Source organism: Lissotriton vulgaris, unplaced genomic scaffold, assembly GCF_964263255.1.
Source record: "Lissotriton vulgaris unplaced genomic scaffold, aLisVul1.2 SCAFFOLD_221, whole genome shotgun sequence".
NCBI lineage: Eukaryota > Metazoa > Chordata > Amphibia > Caudata > Salamandridae > Lissotriton > Lissotriton vulgaris.
This window is the reverse complement of record NW_028243022.1, coordinates 2,157,719-2,177,164: the sequence shown is the minus strand read 5'-3', so window position 1 is coordinate 2,177,164 and position 19,446 is coordinate 2,157,719. Positions and strand designations below refer to the sequence as shown.

Sequence of the window (19,446 nt, the reverse complement as noted above, 5' to 3'; positions counted from 1 at the left end):
TCATCAGTGATGTCATCAGTGATATCATCAGTGATGTCACTGACCATGTCATGAATGATGTAATATGTGACATCAGCAGTGGATTGCGGGTGCGCGATATATAGTTAGTGCAACTAACTATATATGCGAATTTCAATGGTTTTGTGCGAATAAATTAAGGTTTTGTAAATGCTAATCCCTAACTATATATGGTCTATAACCTATGGTTTTTTCAGTGAATTTTCAAGGTTTTGTAAATGCTAATTCCTAACTATATATGGTCTATAACCTATGGTTTTTTCAGTGAATTTCAATGGTTTTTTAATAGCAAATATCAAAAGCTGTAAAATGTGCTGCAATTTGCTCCGCGACCCGGTCTGCGAACCGCTAAACGTTCCGTTAGCGCAAGTACCGCGTTAGAAAGCAACATCGTGACGCGTCGCATAAGCGCGACGTATCACATTACTGCGTAATGCATCTTATGACGCTTCGCGTTAGCGCACCCGGAAGCGCTCTGGAACGCGAACCAAGGTGCGAAACGCAGAGCCCCGGAAACGATCCGAGGCGCGGCGCGGAGCGCGTAACGTAAGCATAACAGGTCATGTGACTAGTTTATAAAACTTTTCATTGGTTCATTTTACTTTTAGTTTCCTAATGATGGAAGGCTTGATCATATGACTTAAAATTAACACTTTTCATTGGTTTAGAACATTTTTTTTTCTCAAATGATGAAAGTCCCACCTTTTTTCCTCACTTTGACTTTCATTTTTATGAGAGAAAGACCTTTTTCTGCTTGTTCAGTCATGGCATCTGTAGTAGCTGCAGCTGGTGGACCCCCAGCACCACCACCACCTCCAAGGAAGAGAGGACCACCTCCTCAGGTCATCCTCCAACAAGCGGAGGAAGAAGAGGAAGAAGAGGAACAGGAGCAAGGGACAAGGGTTTTTTTAAAAGAACAGCCAAGGAGGTCCCATATAAAAGAAAGTTTTATTTGGCAATTTTTTTCATTTCCTCCACATGATAAAAAGGTAAATGCCCGGTACGTTACCTGCCTCATCTGCCACGATGTACTGTCCAGAGGAACCGAAAAAAATATAGTTATGGTAATTATACCATGCATCGCCATATGGAGAGGTGGCACCCGATAAATTACAGTGCTGCCCAAATACGAGATTTGGTGGATAACCCCCGACCTGCCAGTACATCCACCAATGAAGTGGCAGTGACGGAATCAGAGGCAAGGGAAACGGTCCCAAATCTTCAGAAGAACTTTGGCCAAATGAAAATAACATGTTTAACTTGCGGCAAATTAATTTCCTGTGGAGAGAGGAGTGTAACTCTAATCAATAGAGCTTATGAACATCATCAATGTACAAAACGTCCCAGAAACTAAATTTTCTTTTTTTTCTGTTGCTCCTGTTGAGCCCTTTCTAATGAATCATTTTTATCCCCCCCCCCAAAAAAACAAAAAAAAAATATAAAACAACAAAAAGAATAAAAAAAAGTTCTTTTCAGAACTACCTTCCCTTTATGAAAAATTGCTAGAATGTTTAGCAACCTCTATTTCTTTTGATTCGCTTCCCGGTTCGCGCGCCGGTACGCGAACCGGAAGCAAACTAAAAAATTTTTTTTTTTAAAAAAAAGAAGAGTAAGTAAGCAGAGAGTAATATTAAAAGAAAGACAAATAGAGGGAGTAACACACAGTTACTGTTGAAAGAGGGACTGAGAAAAGGAGTGGAAAGAGTAGTATAAGTAAGTAATAGAAAAAGAAATGAGGGAAGTAGCAAAGGCAGGAAACTGAAGGTTAAAGAAATGAAGCAGTGGAACTAATAAAAGTTAAATTCGATAGAGATGTAACGTAAAGAGTACTAAACACTTACCTTATAATTATTATTAATTTAGTCAATTGTAATTTTTATACTTTTAATCTGTGTAAGAAAGAACAAAATTTTTTAAATTAATAGAAGGTAGTAAAAAAAGAGTGAGCATGAGACAAGATGAATACATATTATAAATCACAATTCAAATTACAAAATTAATTATACATATTTAATGGTTTATTTTTGCTGTTCTCAGAATATATCAAATTTCACTGAAAACAGTGAGTTGAAGGTATTCATCATATAACAGCGGGGGAAAAAAACACAATCAAAATGATTGTGTTTAAAAAACCCAAATAATATAACTAATCAGAAATTAGAACTCCTCAAAAGTAACTTACTTTCTATGACGTCAAAGGATGTCCTATGAACAGCTTATACTCTGTTGTGCTGTTACTATTTTCTGCCCGCCACTTTCTGAAAGATAAACTCCATCGATTTAAGAAAAATGAGACATACAAAGCAATTTAAAACAGCACACTAAATTACAGCAACACCTAGAATCATTATAGTCCAGTTACCTACCCTAAATTCTCACTTCAGAAAACAAGTCAAAAGGCAACATTGCTTCATACTCAATTGGTAATGTTTGCTGAAAGACTAGCCTTTTTTATTTCAAATAAGCAGTGTAATATCCTGATGTTGTCAAAGGACCATATTAATATATAATAGCTGCAGTTGCAAATGTTCTTCCTGAAATCGATGACTGTGTAGCCAAAACATTTTTAATTAGACTTAACAACTTTTTTTCATCCAGTTTATGTAGTTGAAATTGTAAAATGACATTTCACTCATAAGTTTCCATAAATAATATGGACAGCATTGCAGACTTACATTTCCTCTACTCCTTGTTTTGATCTGCTGCTTGAATGAGCTTATAAACACAAACAGTTTTCGCTCTGTACTACACTTATCCACAAGGCCATATAGAGTAGGAGCCATTAGAACCTCTTGAAATTCCTCAGAACAAATCCCAAGATTCCTTTCCTAAAATTCTGGTTGTAAGAACACCAGGTAAGAATTTTCAAGGTGGAAAGGCAATCTTTTTTTGAAAGTTAAAACAGAATCATTGCAGAATGACCAGCCGTTTCCAGATTTTAAATAAGCTGTGTAATGTCCTGAAGTAGTTGAAGGACCGTCATGATATATAATTGCTGTAGTTACAAAAGTCCTTCCTGATATTGACAACTGCGAAGCCACAACATTATTAATTAAAGTTGTCAATTTAGTTCCATCAGGCCTACATCGTTGGAACATTAAAATGACATACTGGCCATAACTTCGTAAAATTAACGTGGACAGCATTGCAGACTTACATTGGCTACACTCCATGTTTTGATCGGCTGCCTTTACTAGCTTATTGAAGGATACTGATTTACTGTCAGGCAAAGTTAAATATATAAATCTTTCTGAGTCTACACTAGTAGTACTTGATAGCCTACAGTTCTCGCAATCATGCTGCCATTGATAAGAAAGGCCAAACAGATAATCTACATCTACACCTTCATCTTGCAATACATCAAGCATATACATTAAAAACTCCTGACAATCCTGCTGAATATTTTGAGAGAATTGTGTTTGACCTGAACATTCATCTAACTGATAACGAATTTCAGACACACTTTCTACTCTTGTTCTATCAGCGCTACATTTCTCTAACACAGAATTCAACAAACAGCATAAACTTTGTTCCGAATTGATCACAATCTGTTCTTTTAAAGTCTCTAGTGAAAAGAGAACATTAACCACTACATTAGCATAGCTGTTGACACCAGAACTATTTTCAAATTGAAAACCAACAACATCTTCAACAGAATTCATTTTCTTTCTGCTTACAATTTTTGGTTCATCGACTTTTGGTCTTTTTGCTACAACCTCCCTACTATTACTGATATCTCTTCGTTTCCGGCCTACCACACGTTTATCAAACAAAGGATATTGAGGCAAATGTGGTGCATACTCTCTTCTTATCCTATTGTATTCCTTAACACAATCTAGATCCGCACAAATGTTTGTGACATCACAGTCAATCAAGTACAATCCCGATAAAGTTCTGACTCGTGACAATGCTACATAAGCCATACCCTCTTTGAACACAGAACTGCCAATATTCACCAAAGCACTGTCTACACTTAAACCTTGCGATTTATGAATTGTCAACGCATATGCCAAGCAAACAGGAAACTGCTTATGGCGAACATATAAGTCTTTTACAAGCAAAAACCTAGCTGTGCAGCGACCAATTAGCTGTACTTCCTCAATGCCATCAAATTTAATTTTTAAAAATTCAATTCCATCTCTACTTCTGTATTTCTCAAAATCAACAACATTACCCATTGATCCATTTACCAGACCTCTTTCAACATGTAAATTTCTTCTCAAAATGATACGGCAATTTAAGCACACATTCAGAGTCTTTTCAAAACCCGCAGTTTTAGATATAGTCTTCTCTAATGAATCCAATTTAGATTTCAAATTCTCAGACAAAACAATTGTTGCACCCATATGCTCTATTCTGTCAATAGCTTCCAGTTTCACAATCTCTTGGTTCTCTAAATTCAACATTTTGTTGTTGAAGATGGAACATTCTGCAAGAGTTGGCATCAAACATATTCCAGATTTTTTCTCAGTAATTTTCTGAAAAATATCCTCTGGCAAAACGTCTTCTTCTGGATACAAATTTGACAGTAATCGTGCATGTAAAGCTTCTTTCCCACGCTCAGTCACTTTCCCGATTCTAACATCTTGTAGAATATTCTTGTAATCTTCATCCTTCGCCTGACGCATATTTTCACGCAGCTCAGCATAATTGAAGTTTAACCATATGTTAACGTTGCCAATGCTCCCTAGGCACTTCCTGGTATCTTCATGCGTAAGCAGTTTAAACACTGGTTGTCCTTTCACTGGTGTCAGCTGCAGAAGATCACCGAAAACAATGATGTGTTTGCCACCGAATAACACATCATACTCTGTTTTAAGAACTTCCTGCATTCTAAAATGCACAAAGGCAAGCATGACATTGGAAACCATGCTTACTTCGTCAATGATAAGAAATGTCATCTTCTTCAGAACTCTAGATACTTCACAACGAGCATCCCCAGATAACTTGTGGTATTGTAATTTGTTATCATGCTCCACTGGCAGCATCAGTAGCCGATGCAAAGTAATCCCTTTAATGTTATGTGCTGCCAGTCCAGTTGGAGCGGTGACAACACAAGATAGCGATGACTCAGTCCTTTTCTGCAGATAACATGAAATTGCTTTAATGAGAAAACTTTTTCCAGTTCCTGCTTCTCCACTCACGTACAGTCGGACAGGCTTCAATGACGTACATGAGCACTCTTTCTTCTCATGACTTAATCCATGATCAATTTGTTTAGTAACTTCGTCATATATTTTCCTCTGCTCAACGTTGAGTTGTCTTTCTAAATCTTCTAAGTTAACCGCATCCTTCTGAGCATGTGCCATGGCTCTTTCCACTTCAATCATAGCAGTGGCAGCTTCATTTTCGATAACTGGTTCTCCTAGTGGATCCTGACTCAATGAAACAGAACTCTGACTGTCCTGAGAACTGTCTCTAGCAATCTTAGCTGCAATTGTTGCTTCCTGCTCGATTTCTGCATTCAACATTTCTAGATATTTTAGAAAAACAGGATATTCTATGGACTCCTTGGCTGCATTAAAAGAGTCTTCGTAACAGAGGAAATCTCCAAGCAGTTCCTCTTCTGCACGCCAAGGCTTAAAAAGTTGCAAAAGAGCTAAATAGAAAAACTCTTTTCTTTCTGGAGATTCGCAATTCAATTTTCGATGATTTACCAAATGACATTTTCTTTGCTTGACCAGACATCCCTCACTTCCAATTACAGCATACACTCCTTTATCAATATCTTCTTTGATGTTCCTCTTGAAAATGTAATTTTGTAGAACATCATACAGACAAACATTCTCCAGGTGACTGCTTCTATTTGGATAATATGTATCCAACGTGTTGGTCTTCAGAATATCTGTACTGCCTGGCTCCTTCTCCGCCAAATACTCAATTACCCGTACAGGTTTCAGAACTCGATTACGCGTTGCAGCAAGACCAAGACTCGCCCAAATGATACTCCTAGATTTGGCATAGAGACTTGCTGAAGATAACCGGTCAGAACATTCGTAAGCTCCGATTTCTCGATGCGACAACATCTTCAGACTGAAACTGTACAACTTCTTACTGAGGCTCTTTTCATGGGAAATATCCTCCCACATATTCTTCAGTTCTGTCTTTTCTTTTTTGGTGATGTAAGACGTCACATACCGAGCCACAGCCATACAGTTGTCAGCCACAAACTGTATATCCATGTTAGCATTCCACATGGACAAAATCACTGGGTTGTAGTCGTTAATGTACTTGGACTCTTCGTTTCTTTTCAAATTGTATGTGTTTTTGGGTGATTTCTAAGCATGGGCGAATTTTGCGAATCTGGCGTTCGCGAATTTTGCGCATTTGCGAACTCGCAATCCGCAAAATCCGCAAAATCTCGCAAATTTCCGGATTTTTTTTTGTGTTCGCAAGGATTTCTGACAGTTCGCAAGGATTTCTGACAGTTCGCAAGGGTTTTGTAACAGTTCGCAATTGCGAACTTACATGTCAGCTCGCAACGGTCACGATTATGTTGTTTCTACGTCTGGTTCATCATCATAGGTTCCCAGCACCCTCTGTTTCACCCCTGCCACCCTCTGTTTTACCCATGCCACCCTCTGGTACATCAATGCCTTATGCCACCCTCTGGTTCATCATCACTGTAGATTATGGGGGGGGAAAAGCAAGCACACCTGCCTGCTTCAACTGACATGAATTAATTTGGGGTTGATTTATTAATGTGTCACTGTTTTAAAATTCCAGTCTGGCACCTGCTTCCTTATCTGTAATTTGCTTTCTGTTGCAGTGCAATTTTTTTTTCCAGGACCTTTGTGGCCTACTTGTAGCTATTCTATGAGCCTGCTGTGAGGGTCAGAGCAGGGTCATTCAATTGTTGCAACTAGCAACTGAATTCTGGAGGGGCCCTTGTCAGGAAGCACTACAGGGAACGGTTACTAATGATGAGTTTGAACTTTTGAACCTGCTTTCACTTTTGCAAAACTCGTTTTTCTGCAGAGCAGCATTACAGCAACTTTAATGCCCCACCAAGCTTATATGAGAAAGTTGATTTCTAATCCAAAAGTGATCCAAAGAAAATCAAAAGGCCTCAAAACTAAAAAAGTGCAGGCAAATGTCAACCTGAGGAGTTATTCTGATAAAAATAATCATTTTCAGAAGGTCTATGCTGCTTGCTAGTAGATTTCTTGTGCAGAATTGCAATTTTTGTAATTTCGCGTGTGCGAGATTGTTGCTGTCCGCCGCACCTACATGTTCGCAATTGCGAACTTACACCGCAAAGAAAAAAAATCCGCTGCGTGCGAATTTGCGGATTTTGCGGGAAATTCGCGAATCTCGCGGATTGCGAATTTACCGAAAATCCGCAAAATCCGCGAGCGTAACGGATTTTCCGCCCATGCTTAGTGATTTCCTCGTCACATTATGTCGCAGCGAAGACATCAAATTGTTCACTCTTCCTTTAGATATCCTGAGATGTTTTATGATCCCAACTAAGATCACACCGTGGGTCTTTCTGGCCCTTAGTTGAATCTACTGCTGTCTTCCTTGCCGTTGCAGGGTGTTCTGATTCGAGATCACTGTCTGAATCCCCCAGGGAGCTGCAATCGCCCTCCTCATCCTCCTCCTCCGACCATTCCAAGCCATCAGAGTCTGAGAAGAAAGCCTCATTTTGAGCTGCGTCCGTACCTGTCGCACCAATTTCAAACATCTCTCCCCCATCTGATGACCCCTGCTCCTTATCGCTGACTATCAGGCTGTCTTTATTATTTTGTATCAGTACCTGTAGTTTAGCCTGTTTTATCTCTTGTCTAGGGTGCTCAGATGTAGTCCCGTTGGACACAGCTTGATCCTTACTGAGGTTGCAGTGGTCTTCCCCTTCTTAGAGCCTCTCAGGAGCCACAGCTTCATTATCAGCTTCATTATCTAATTTCGAATTAGTGCTCTCACAGCTCATTTGTGGTGTTTCAGATAGTTCTAAGGCAACATCTGTTTTTTTTCAGGTAATTCAGGAGCCCCGCCTGCTGTCTCGAGCCCCTTCTCCTTACCAGCCTTTCTTAGCATTTCAGCTATTGAGACAGCAACTTGGCAGGTCCGGGTTACTGGTTGCTTCTCCTTTGGGCTCTCCGGTGTTTGGTCTCCATTCACCTTGCTTGTGCCACCTTCCCAGGGGAGATTTTTCCTTTTTGCATTAGCTTTAGAACTTGCATTGATTTTCGGAGCCATACTTGCCTCGTAAACAACCCTGGACCTCCGTCGTCTAAACAGTCCTTCAGACGCTGACCGCTTCGGGCGTTCCAAGCCTCTCTCCAACCTCGGCAGTGTTCTCCGATTTGGGCTCCTCCCTCCCAGGAAGCCGCGGCGGCGTCTAGCACCCAGAGAGCCAAGAGAGAGAGCCAGCAGGGTATCCACCAGTTACCGCAACACATGAATCGCCGAGCTGCGACACGACAGCGCGGCTAACATCCCCTCTGAAACACACCTCCAATTCACCAGATCCACGGGAATCGGCAGGAAAGGTGAGGGGCTGGTCGGGATTTCTCGGTTGTCATCTGGGGTCCCTTTCGCTCAATTCAGCCGGCAGCTTCATCTAAGCACCGCTTCAGCTCCGTCTAGGCAGCCACCATCTTGCCTCAGGCCAATACAGTGGAAGCTCATGTTAGGGGTGTGGAAAATCCTGTAAAACGTATAAACAGACATTGCATTCCAAATATGTATAACATCAAATATAGCACATGTGGATGCTGCAGGTGATTTAATTCACTACAGCCAAGATGCCCCACAGGCTTGTGTATTTGGAGTTCTATGTATATGGAATGCAATGTCTGTTATATTCCATTTGCAATTGTTCGCAATTAGAAGACGCCACATGCCACACATGACGTTTGCTTCACCCTTTTAATTCGGGAAACAACAGCCAACTGGAAGTGAGTCTTTCAGTTAAAACTTGCGCCAACTCGTGCCATACGCGTTTCGAGATTCCTTCTCTTCTTCATTGGCTTAGCATCTTGGGGGAAAGGAACAGTGAACACAGTTCTTACAGGTGTGGTTTATTCCGCTATTGCCTCAGTGGGCGTGTCTTACTGAGAATGCTGGATCTCGTAGTCCCGGTAAATCTCACTATATATTCACTGAAAAAACCATAGGTTATAGACCATATATAGTTGGGAATTAGCTTTTACAAAACCTTGAAAATTCACTGAAAAAACCATAGGTTATAGACCATATATAGTTAGGGATTAGCATTTACAAAACCTTAATTTACTCGCACAAAACCATTGAAATTCGCATATATAGTTAGTTGCACTAACTATATATCGCGCACCCGCAATCCATTGCTGATGATGTCACATATTACATCATTCATGACATGGTCAGTGACATCATTGATGACATCTCAAATGACATCACTGATGACATCACTGATGACATTATCCAGTGACTGTATGTTTCTGTAGAGTTAAAATATGTCTTACATATTGAAGAATGAGTGGATGTATAAGTGTCTGGATGAAGGATTTAGTAGGTGCATGACTGACTGTATGAGTGAGTGATTAGATGTGTCTCACTGAGTGCATGGGTTAGTGACTAAACTGTCTTAATTTGTACATCATTATGTCTGTTGTTCTGTAAACTGCTGCATGTGTTGATCAGTAGCTATATGAGTAACTATATGGGTTATTGATTGGTTGCCCAAGTATTTGTATGGGAGACTGAGTGTGTGTGTATGGGTGGCTGGGAGGTGTGTGACTCTGTGCATAGATGTGTGAACAGTTGACTCACTAGATGTATGTGTTCAAAAGTGCATGTGGAATTAGCTGTATGGGCGGTTGACTGTGTGCATGAGTGTATTGGTGAGTGAATTGATATCTCAGTGCTACATGTCAAAGTAAGTACATATGTAAAACACAGTACATGTGAGAGTTCATAAATAACTGTGCATAAGAGCCAGTGAATGTGTGAGTGGCTGTTTGGATCATTGTAAACTTGTATCAAGGATTGTATAAGAGAGTAAATATGTGTTAGTATATGTTTGAATAAGTAAGGTGTGTATAACTGTATAGTTGAGGAAATGGATGTGTGATTGATTTTTTGCATGACTGACTAGGTGTTTGAGTAACTCCATGGATGAGTGACAGTCTGTGAGTGTCGGTTTACACTGATTGTATCTAAGGTTATATTAGAGTCTGAAGAGGTTCATCGTATTATCACATGAATGATGTCATCAGTGATGTGATAAGTAATGTCAAATGAGATGTCATCAGTGATGTCATTTGAGATGTCCTCAGTGATGTAATCAGTGATATCATCAGTGATGTCACTGACCATGTCATGAATGATGTAATATGTGACATCAGCAGTGGATTGCGGGTGCGCGATATATAGTTAGTGCAACTAACTATATATGTGAATTTCAATGGTTTTGTGCGAATAAATTAAGGTTTTGTAAATGCTAATCCCTAACTATATATGGTCTATAACCTATGGTTTTTTCAGTGAATTTTCAAGGTTTTGTAAATGCTAATTCCTAACTATATATGGTCTATAACCTATGGTTTTTTCAGTGAATTTCAATGGTTTTTTAATAGCAAATATCAAAAGCTGTAAAATGTGCTGCAATTTGCTCCGCGACCCGGTCCGCGAACCGGTAAACGTTCCGTTAGCGCAAGTACCGCGTTAGAAAGCAACATCGTGACGCGTCGCATAAGCGCGACGTATCACATTACTGCGTAATGCATCTTATGACGCTTCGCGTTAGCGCACCCGGAAGCGCTCTGGAACGCGAACCAAGGTGCGAAACGCAGAGCCCCGGAAACGATCCGAGGCGCGGCGCGGAGCGCGTAACGTAAGCATAACAGGTCATGTGACTAGTTTATAAAACTTTTCATTGGTTCATTTTACTTTTAGTTTCCTAATGATGGAAGGCTTGATCATATGACTTAAAATTAACACTTTTCATTGGTTTAGAACTTTTTTTTTCTCAAATGATGAAAGTCCCACCTTTTTTCCTCACTCTGACTTTCATTTTTATGAGAGAAAGACCTTTTTCTGCTTGTTCAGTCATGGCATCTGTAGTAGCTGCAGCTGGTGGACCCCCAGCACCACCACCACCTCCAAGGAAGAGAGGACCACCTCCTCAGGTCATCCTCCAACAAGCGGAGGAAGAAGAGGAAGAAGAGGAACAGGAGCAAGGGACAAGGGTTTTTTTAAAAGAACAGCCAAGGAGGTCCCATATAAAAGAAAATTTTATTTGGCAATTTTTTTCATTTCCTCCACATGATAAAAAGGTAAATGCCCGGTACGTTACCTGCCTCATCTGCCACGATGTACTGTCCAGAGGAACCGAAAAAAAATATAGTTATGGTAATTATACCATGCATCGCCATATGGAGAGGTGGCACCCGATAAATTACAGTGCTGCCCAAATACGAGATTTGGTGGATAACCCCCGACCTGCCAGTACATCCACCAATGAAGTGGCAGTGACGGAATCAGAGGCAAGGGAAACGGTCCCAAATCTTCAGAAGAACTTTGGCCAAATGAAAATAACATGTTTAACTTGCGGCAAATTAATTTCCTGTGGAGAGAGGAGTGTAACTCTAATCAGTAGAGCTTATGAACATCATCAATGTACAAAACGTCCCAGAAACTAAATTTTCTTTTTTTTCTGTTGCTCCTGTTGAGCCCTTTCTAATGAATCATTTTTATTCCCCCCCCCAAAAAAACAAAAAAAATATAAAACAACAAAAAGAATAAAAAAAAGTTCTTTTCAGAACTACCTTCCCTTTATGAAAAATTGCTAGAATGTTTAGCAACCTCTATTTCTTTTGATTCGCTTCCCGGTTCGCGCGCCGGTACGCGAACCGGAAGCAAACAAAAAAATTTTTTTTTTTAAAAAAAAGAAGAGTAAGTAAGCAGAGAGTAATATTAAAAGAAAGACAAATAGAGGGAGTAACACACAGTTACTGTTGAAAGAGGGACCGAGAAAAGGAGTGGAAAGAGTAGTATAAGTAAGTAATAGAAAAAGAAATGAGGGAAGTAGCAAAGGCAGGAAACTGAAGGTTAAAGAAATGAAGCAGTGGAACTAATAAAAGTTAAATTTGATAGAGATGTAACGTAAAGAGTACTAAACACTTACCTTATAATTATTATTAATTTAGTCAATTGTAATTTTTATACTTTTAATCTGTGTAAGAAAGAACAACATTTTTTAAATTAATAGAAGGTAGTAAAAAAAGAGTGAGCATGAGACAAGATGAATACATATTATAAATCACAATTCAAATTACAAAATTAATTATACATATTTAATGGTTTATTTTTGCTGTTCTCAGAATATATCAAATTTCACTGAAAACAGTGAGTTGAAGGTATTCATCATATAACAGCGGGGGAAAAAAAAACACAATCAAAATGATTGTGTTTAAAAAACCCAAATAATATAACTAATCAGAAATTAGAACTCCTCAAAAGTAACTTACTTTCTATGACGTCAAAGGATGTCCTATGAACAGCTTATACTCTGTTGTGCTGTTACTATTTTCTGCCCGCCACTTTCTGAAAGATAAACTCCATCGATTTAAGAAAAATGAGACATACAAAGCAATTTAAAACAGCACACTAAATTACAGCAACACCTAGAATCATTATAGTCCAGTTACCTACCCTAAATTCTCACTTCAGAAAACAAGTCAAAAGGCAACATTGCTTCATACTCAATTGGTAATGTTTGCTGAAAGACTAGCCTTTTTTATTTCAAATAAGCAGTGTAATATCCTGATGTTGTCAAAGGACCATATTAATATATAATAGCTGCAGTTGCAAATGTTCTTCCTGAAATCGATGACTGTGTAGCCAAAACATTTTTAATTAGACTTAACAACTTTTTTTCATCCAGTTTATGTAGTTGAAATTGTAAAATGACATTTCACTCATAAGTTTCCATAAATAATATGGACAGCATTGCAGACTTACATTTCCTCTACTCCTTGTTTTGATCTGCTGCTTGAATGAGCTTATAAACACAAACAGTTTTCGCTCTGTACTACACTTATCCACAAGGCCATATGGAGTAGGAGCCATTAGAACCTCTTGAAATTCCTCAGAACAAATCCCAAGATTCCTTTCCTAAAATTCTGGTTGTAAGAACACCAGGTAAGAATTTTCAAGGTGGAAAGGCAATCTTTTTTTGAAAGTTAAAACAGAATCATTGCAGAATGACCAGCCGTTTCCAGATTTTAAATAAGCTGTGTAATGTCCTGAAGTAGTTGAAGGACCGTCATGATATATAATTGCTGTAGTTACAAAAGTCCTTCCTGATATTGACAACTGCGAAGCCACAACATTATTAATTAAAGTTGTCAATTTAGTTCCATCAGGCCTACATCGTTGGAACATTAAAATGACATACTGGCCATAACTTCGTAAAATTAACGTGGACAGCATTGCAGACTTACATTGGCTACACTCCATGTTTTGATCGGCTGCCTTTACTAGCTTATTGAAGGATACTGATTTACTGTCAGGCAAAGTTAAATATATAAATCTTTCTGAGTCTACACTAGTAGTACTTGATAGCCTACAGTTTTCGCAATCATGCTGCCATTGATAAGAAAGGCCAAACAGATAATCTACATCTACACCTTCATCTTGCAATACATCAAGCATATACATTAAAAACTCCTGACAATCCTGCTGAATATTTTGAGAGAATTGTGTTTGACCTGAACATTCATCTAACTGATAACGAATTTCAGACACACTTTCTACTCTTGTTCTATCAGAGCTACATTTCTCTAACACAGAATTCAACAAACAGCATAAACTTTGTTCCGAATTGATCACAATCTGTTCTTTTAAAGTCTCTAGTGAAAAGAGAACATTAACCACTACATTAGCATAGCTGTTGACACCAGAACTATTTTCAAATTGTAAACCAACAACATCTTCAACAGAATTCATTTTCTTTCTGCTTACAATTTTTGGTTCATCGACTTTTGGTCTTTTTGCTACAACCTCCCTACTATTACTGATATCTCTTCGTTTCCGGCCTACCACACGTTTATCAAACAAAGGATATTGAGGCAAATGTGGTGCATACTCTCTTCTTATCCTATTGTATTCCTTAACACAATCTAGATCCGCACAAATGTTTGTGACATCACAGTCAATCAAGTACAATCCCGATAAAGTTCTGACTCGTGACAATGCTACATAAGCCATACCCTCTTTGAACACAGAACTGCCAATATTCACCAAAGCAATGTCTACACTTAAACCTTGCGATTTATGAATTGTCAACGCATATGCCAAGCAAACAGGAAACTGCTTATGGCGAACATATAAGTCTTTTACAAGCAAAAACCTAGCTGTGCAACGACCAATTAGCTGTACTTCCTCAATGCCATCAAATTTAATTTTTAAAAATTCAATTCCATCTCTACTTCTGTATTTCTCAAAATCAACAACATTACCCATTGATCCATTTACCAGACCTCTTTCAACATGTAAATTTCTTCTCAAAATGATACGGCAATTTAAGCACACATTCAGAGTCTTTTCAAAACCCGCAGTTTTAGATATAGTCTTCTCTAATGAATCCAATTTAGATTTCAAATTCTCAGACAAAACAATTGTTGCACCCATATGCTCTATTCTGTCAATAGCTTCCAGTTTCACAATCTCTTGGTTCTCTAAATTCAACATTTTGTTGTTGAAGATGGAACATTCTGCAAGAGTTGGCATCAAACATATTCCAGATTTTTTCTCAGTTATTTTCTGAAAAATATCCTCTGGCAAAACGTCTTCTTCTGGATACAAATTTGACAGTAATCGTGCATGTAAAGCTTCTTTCCCACGCTCAGTCACTTTCCCGATTCTAACATCTTGTAGAATATTCTTGTAATCTTCATCCTTCGCCTGACGCATATTTTCACGCAGCTCAGCATAATTGAAGTTTAACCATATGTTAACGTTGCCAATGCTCCCTAGGCACTTCCTGGTATCTTCATGCGTAAGCAGTTTAAACACTGGTTGTCCTTTCACTGGTGTCAGCTGCAGAAGATCACCGAAAACAATGATGTGTTTGCCACCGAATAACACATCATACTCTGTTTTAAGAACTTCCTGCATTCTCAAATGCACAAAGGCAAGCATGACATTGGAAACCATGCTTACTTCGTCAATGATAATATGGCTGAGATACCCGCCACCCCCTCTCAACACAAATCCCCAAGGATGGGAAACCGGAAACAGTTCTGAAGTTTTTGGAAGTCGGGAGGGAGTGACCCTCCCGGGCCGTATTTTATTAAAATATGAAACAAAATTAAAACATTAAATCAACAGTTTCATATTATGTACAATTTCATTACCACATTGCGATGTCTGGCTAACCTTAACATATCCTCTAATACAAAGGTTCTCCTAGCCGAACTAGCATCGTACCAACATTTACTTAATTTTTGAAATTGTACATCCTAACGTTTAAGGGCCAACGTCAAGGTCGTAACCGGTGTCAAGATCCCTAACCCAGACATATCCCACTCACTTGTGAGGGGCGGCACGGAGGCATACCTCAAGTGCAACTACCAATTTCCCTTGACTTGACGGGGGCCCCAATAAAACTCGACGCCACTTAAAGGTCGTACGAGGACTCGTGTGAGGTATCTAGAAGGTAGCGTAGACCCCCTCCCAAACCCCACACAACTTACCACATCTGCCGTCGCAGACGACCTGGCCCCGGGAAATTCCCCAGGAGGGGGCTGTAACCCCTCCTACACATGAAGGGGCCTTGACCGCCTTCCCTTTCCTTTCGGCGACCCATCCTTAGAAGGGACCGCCTCCCCGTAGAGGGGCCAATGGCCACCTCCCCCGAGCGCCCCCATCCGTAATGGGTGACGCCCACTCATAGGGATCTTCCAATTAGTGCTCACCGATCATGACCTTACCGCCACAGGTCCGGATAGTTGACCGGCTATCCGGACCCCCCACCACACTCCTACCTAAAGGTCATGTTTTAACGTCTTCAACCAAGCTATGAAGTCTCCTATGAGTAACTCACTCATTCCCCATTCGAGACAAATGCACACCATCCCTCAAGTACATACTGTCATCATTAATACACCCATGGGAGATAGAATGCAGTGTATTGGACCGGAACAACCTACTCACTTTATTATTAATTTTTCTCACAGAATGATTCAATGCGGAAACAGAAAAAGCCCCCCGCCACACTTTTCGCGGGATGATATGGGACCATGCAATTATGCACCCTGGAACTCTCCTTGCTAACCAACTTACAGTGGAAAGCATCGCCTCCAGGAGAAGTCGTCTACCAGTGGTGACCAAATCATTGCCCCCAAGATGTACTATGACTACAGACGGCGGTGACCTCATCCGCCCTAGCAAACCCTCGAAGAATGATTGAAACTGGTCAATACAGAGACCGCCCTTTCCGTAGAAGGACACACTGTACCCGCATTCCCCGGCTACGTGCACCATGTCACCTGCCTTGAATACGTCCGCGGCACGCCTCACATATGAGTGGCCCACGACCCACACCTCCTTTTTCACAGTCGGTGATGTCTGACCGCTGGCCCAGTGTTGGGTCGACCGCATAGTCCGCCCCGCCTCGTAGGCTTGCGTAACTGAAAACCAAACATAAACAAGAAGCGTGAGTACATCATTACAGCTTCACCACATGTGCAAACGCACATACCATTTATACCAATTGGAGGACCAATGCCCCACCGTTTAACTTGTTCCACTTCAGAACCCTGGCTGTAGCCAACAAAAACAAGAAGCGTGAGTTCATCATTACCGCTTCACAACATGTGCAAACGCACATACCTTTTATAACAATTGGAGGACCAACGCCCCACCCGTTTAACTTGTTCCACACTCAGACCCCCGGCTGTAGCCTCTGTAGCAGCCCCTATCCGAAAGGAATGGGTCCCAAACTCGCCCGGGTTCAAGCCCGCAGCCGTAATCGACATCGCAAGCACCCGCTGAAACTGAAACCTTGTCAGTGGGGTGGCGTCAGCATGTCTCAACAAGGTCCCCCCCCATGATGCCACCCTTTGTGTTAAATAATCCTCTAAACACTTCACTGGGCATATGGACGACCCGGGAATCCTGCGTATAATTATGCAGTCACCCATCCCACTCTGATCGGTCTTGGACCTCACAAACGAGACAGTCATTGCCTCTCCCCTGATCTGAACGTGCTCTGCGCACAGTCCTCCCGTTACATCCTGCTTGTTCCTCGCCACTAATTCGCTTACTCGCATAGCCCCATGAAATGCCAGCGTAAAAGCGTCTCGGAATAACACTGTCTCAAACTGAGATGAACATGTTGTAGGGAGTCTGAATAGTAACTGGGCCAACCTATCCAAACCTATCGGGCGCCTCTCATCTACTCTGCGACCCTCAAGGCGTTGCCACCCACGTAGCGCTTTTTGTACAACGAAAGACGCTGTCGGGTCCTGGATCCCATGAGCCCTAGCAACAAAGGAAATGGCAGCCCGATGCCTCTGGGCCGTGGCCACCGATTTTCCTGCCAGATGTAATGACATCAGAAAGTTCACTACCCATTCCTCCTGGCCCCAAAGTTCCTCCCTAGCAGTCCCCAAAAAGGCTAAATAGGACCGGAACGCCCCTTCATATGCCTTTCTCGTCCTGGGTGCTAAACTCTCTCCCACGAGGTTACGAAGTTCGGGGCACCGAGAGACCAAAGAGCTTCGGGAAAGGGTGCTGGCTCCGGGTCCGCTGTGGGAAGACAACCCCAGAAAGCCTGCATACGAAAACGAGAAAGGGCATCAGCCGCCTGGTTCAATACCCCCGGGACATGTCTCGCTTTAAATAGCACATTCAATTGCATACACAGTAATACAATTTCCTTGAGCAGTCTCAAAATCCATTTACATCGTGCTGCCTGGCTATTGATACACTCTACCACGGTCATATTGTCTGACCAAAATACCACCGAGTGATCTCTGAACCCTTCGGGCCACGTTCTCAGGGCCACCAAAATGGGGAAAAGTTCCAGGAAGGCAATGTTACTTGTCAGTCCACTGTCATGCCACCATGCCGGCCATTTTTGTGCAGACCATCGAGTGCCGAAAATGGCACCAAAACCTATGCTCCCTGCCGAATCTGTCCACAGCCCCAGCTCCTCAGAGGACACAGCCGGCTTGTTCCAGACGACTCGACCATTGAAATCCGCCAGAAATGCCAACCAAATGCGCATGTCCTGGCGGACCTCTTCCGAGAGCCTTGTGCGATGATGGCCCTCCTTCAGTCCGACCATGGCTTGAGCGATCGAACGTGAAAAAGGGCGGGCCATCGGTATAACTCTTAGGGCAAAATTCAACTGCCCCACTAACTGCTGTAATTGATGCAGCGTAACCTTGGATCCCCTCAGACACATTTGCAGGGATGCCCTGAACTTTAACACTTTATCACTTGGTAAACGGAAACAACCTTCTCCGGAGTCTAACTCGATCCCCAGAAACTCGAGGCAAGTCGAAGGACCCACCGTCTTACCTGGTGCCAGTGGCACGCCAAACTGATTCATTAAAAGACAAAATGCAGCCAAAGCTTGCCCACATTCCGGATCCCCGGCTGCCCCCAAGAACAAAAAATCATCGAGATAATGCATCACATGTTGAAAACCCGTCTTCCTAGTGAAGACCCATTGTAGGAAACTACTGAATTGTTCGAAATAAGCACAAGAAATAGAGCATCCCATCGGCATACACCTATCCATGTAATACTGACCCTGAAACATGAAACCAAGTAGACGCTGATCGTCTGGATGTACCGGGAGCAACCGGAACGCTGACTCGATATCAGATTTTGCCATCAGCGCACCGGGCCCCAGGCGATTCAAAATGGCTACGGCCTCATCGAAGGATGCGTACCGCACCGAACACATTTCCGGGTCTATCGCTTCATTTACGGAAAGACCACGTGGGGCTGACAAATTATGTATCAGCCGAAACTCACCCGGGTCCTTCTTGGGGACCACTCCCAAAGGCGAACAGACAAAGTTAGCAACCGGGGGTACACTAAACGGACCGGCGACTCGACCTCGAGTAACCTCCTTCCGTATCTTTTCCTGTACCACGGTCGTATGCTGCAAGACCGATATCTGATTTTTGCATTTTTCCACACCCTGAAAGTCCCCCACTGGGATGCGGAAACCATATGAAAAACCGTTCCGCACCACCCCAGCGGAAGCACGATCCGGGTATTCGCTGAGCCAGGGAATCATTGCCAAGGTATCAATCGGGGTAGGTAAAGGCGCCCCTCGGACTATGCTAGACCTGTTTGGCACCTCCTCTACCCCCGTTATCACCCGTTTTGGCTCTGCACGTGGACTCAGGATGGGATGATTGCCCACACCCACTACATTCGTGTCTAAATTTGAACGACCCCTGGGGCCTAGTACAT

General features: G+C 41.6%; 1 protein-coding gene across 1 annotated transcript in view; it reads left to right on the top strand.

Annotated features, from left to right (window-relative positions):
- LOC147668745 (protein cornichon homolog 2) overlaps positions 1–19,446 on the top strand; it is a 624,799-nt gene that overhangs the window by 219,603 nt on the left and 385,750 nt on the right. The gene's annotated exons all lie outside the window — the stretch shown is intronic.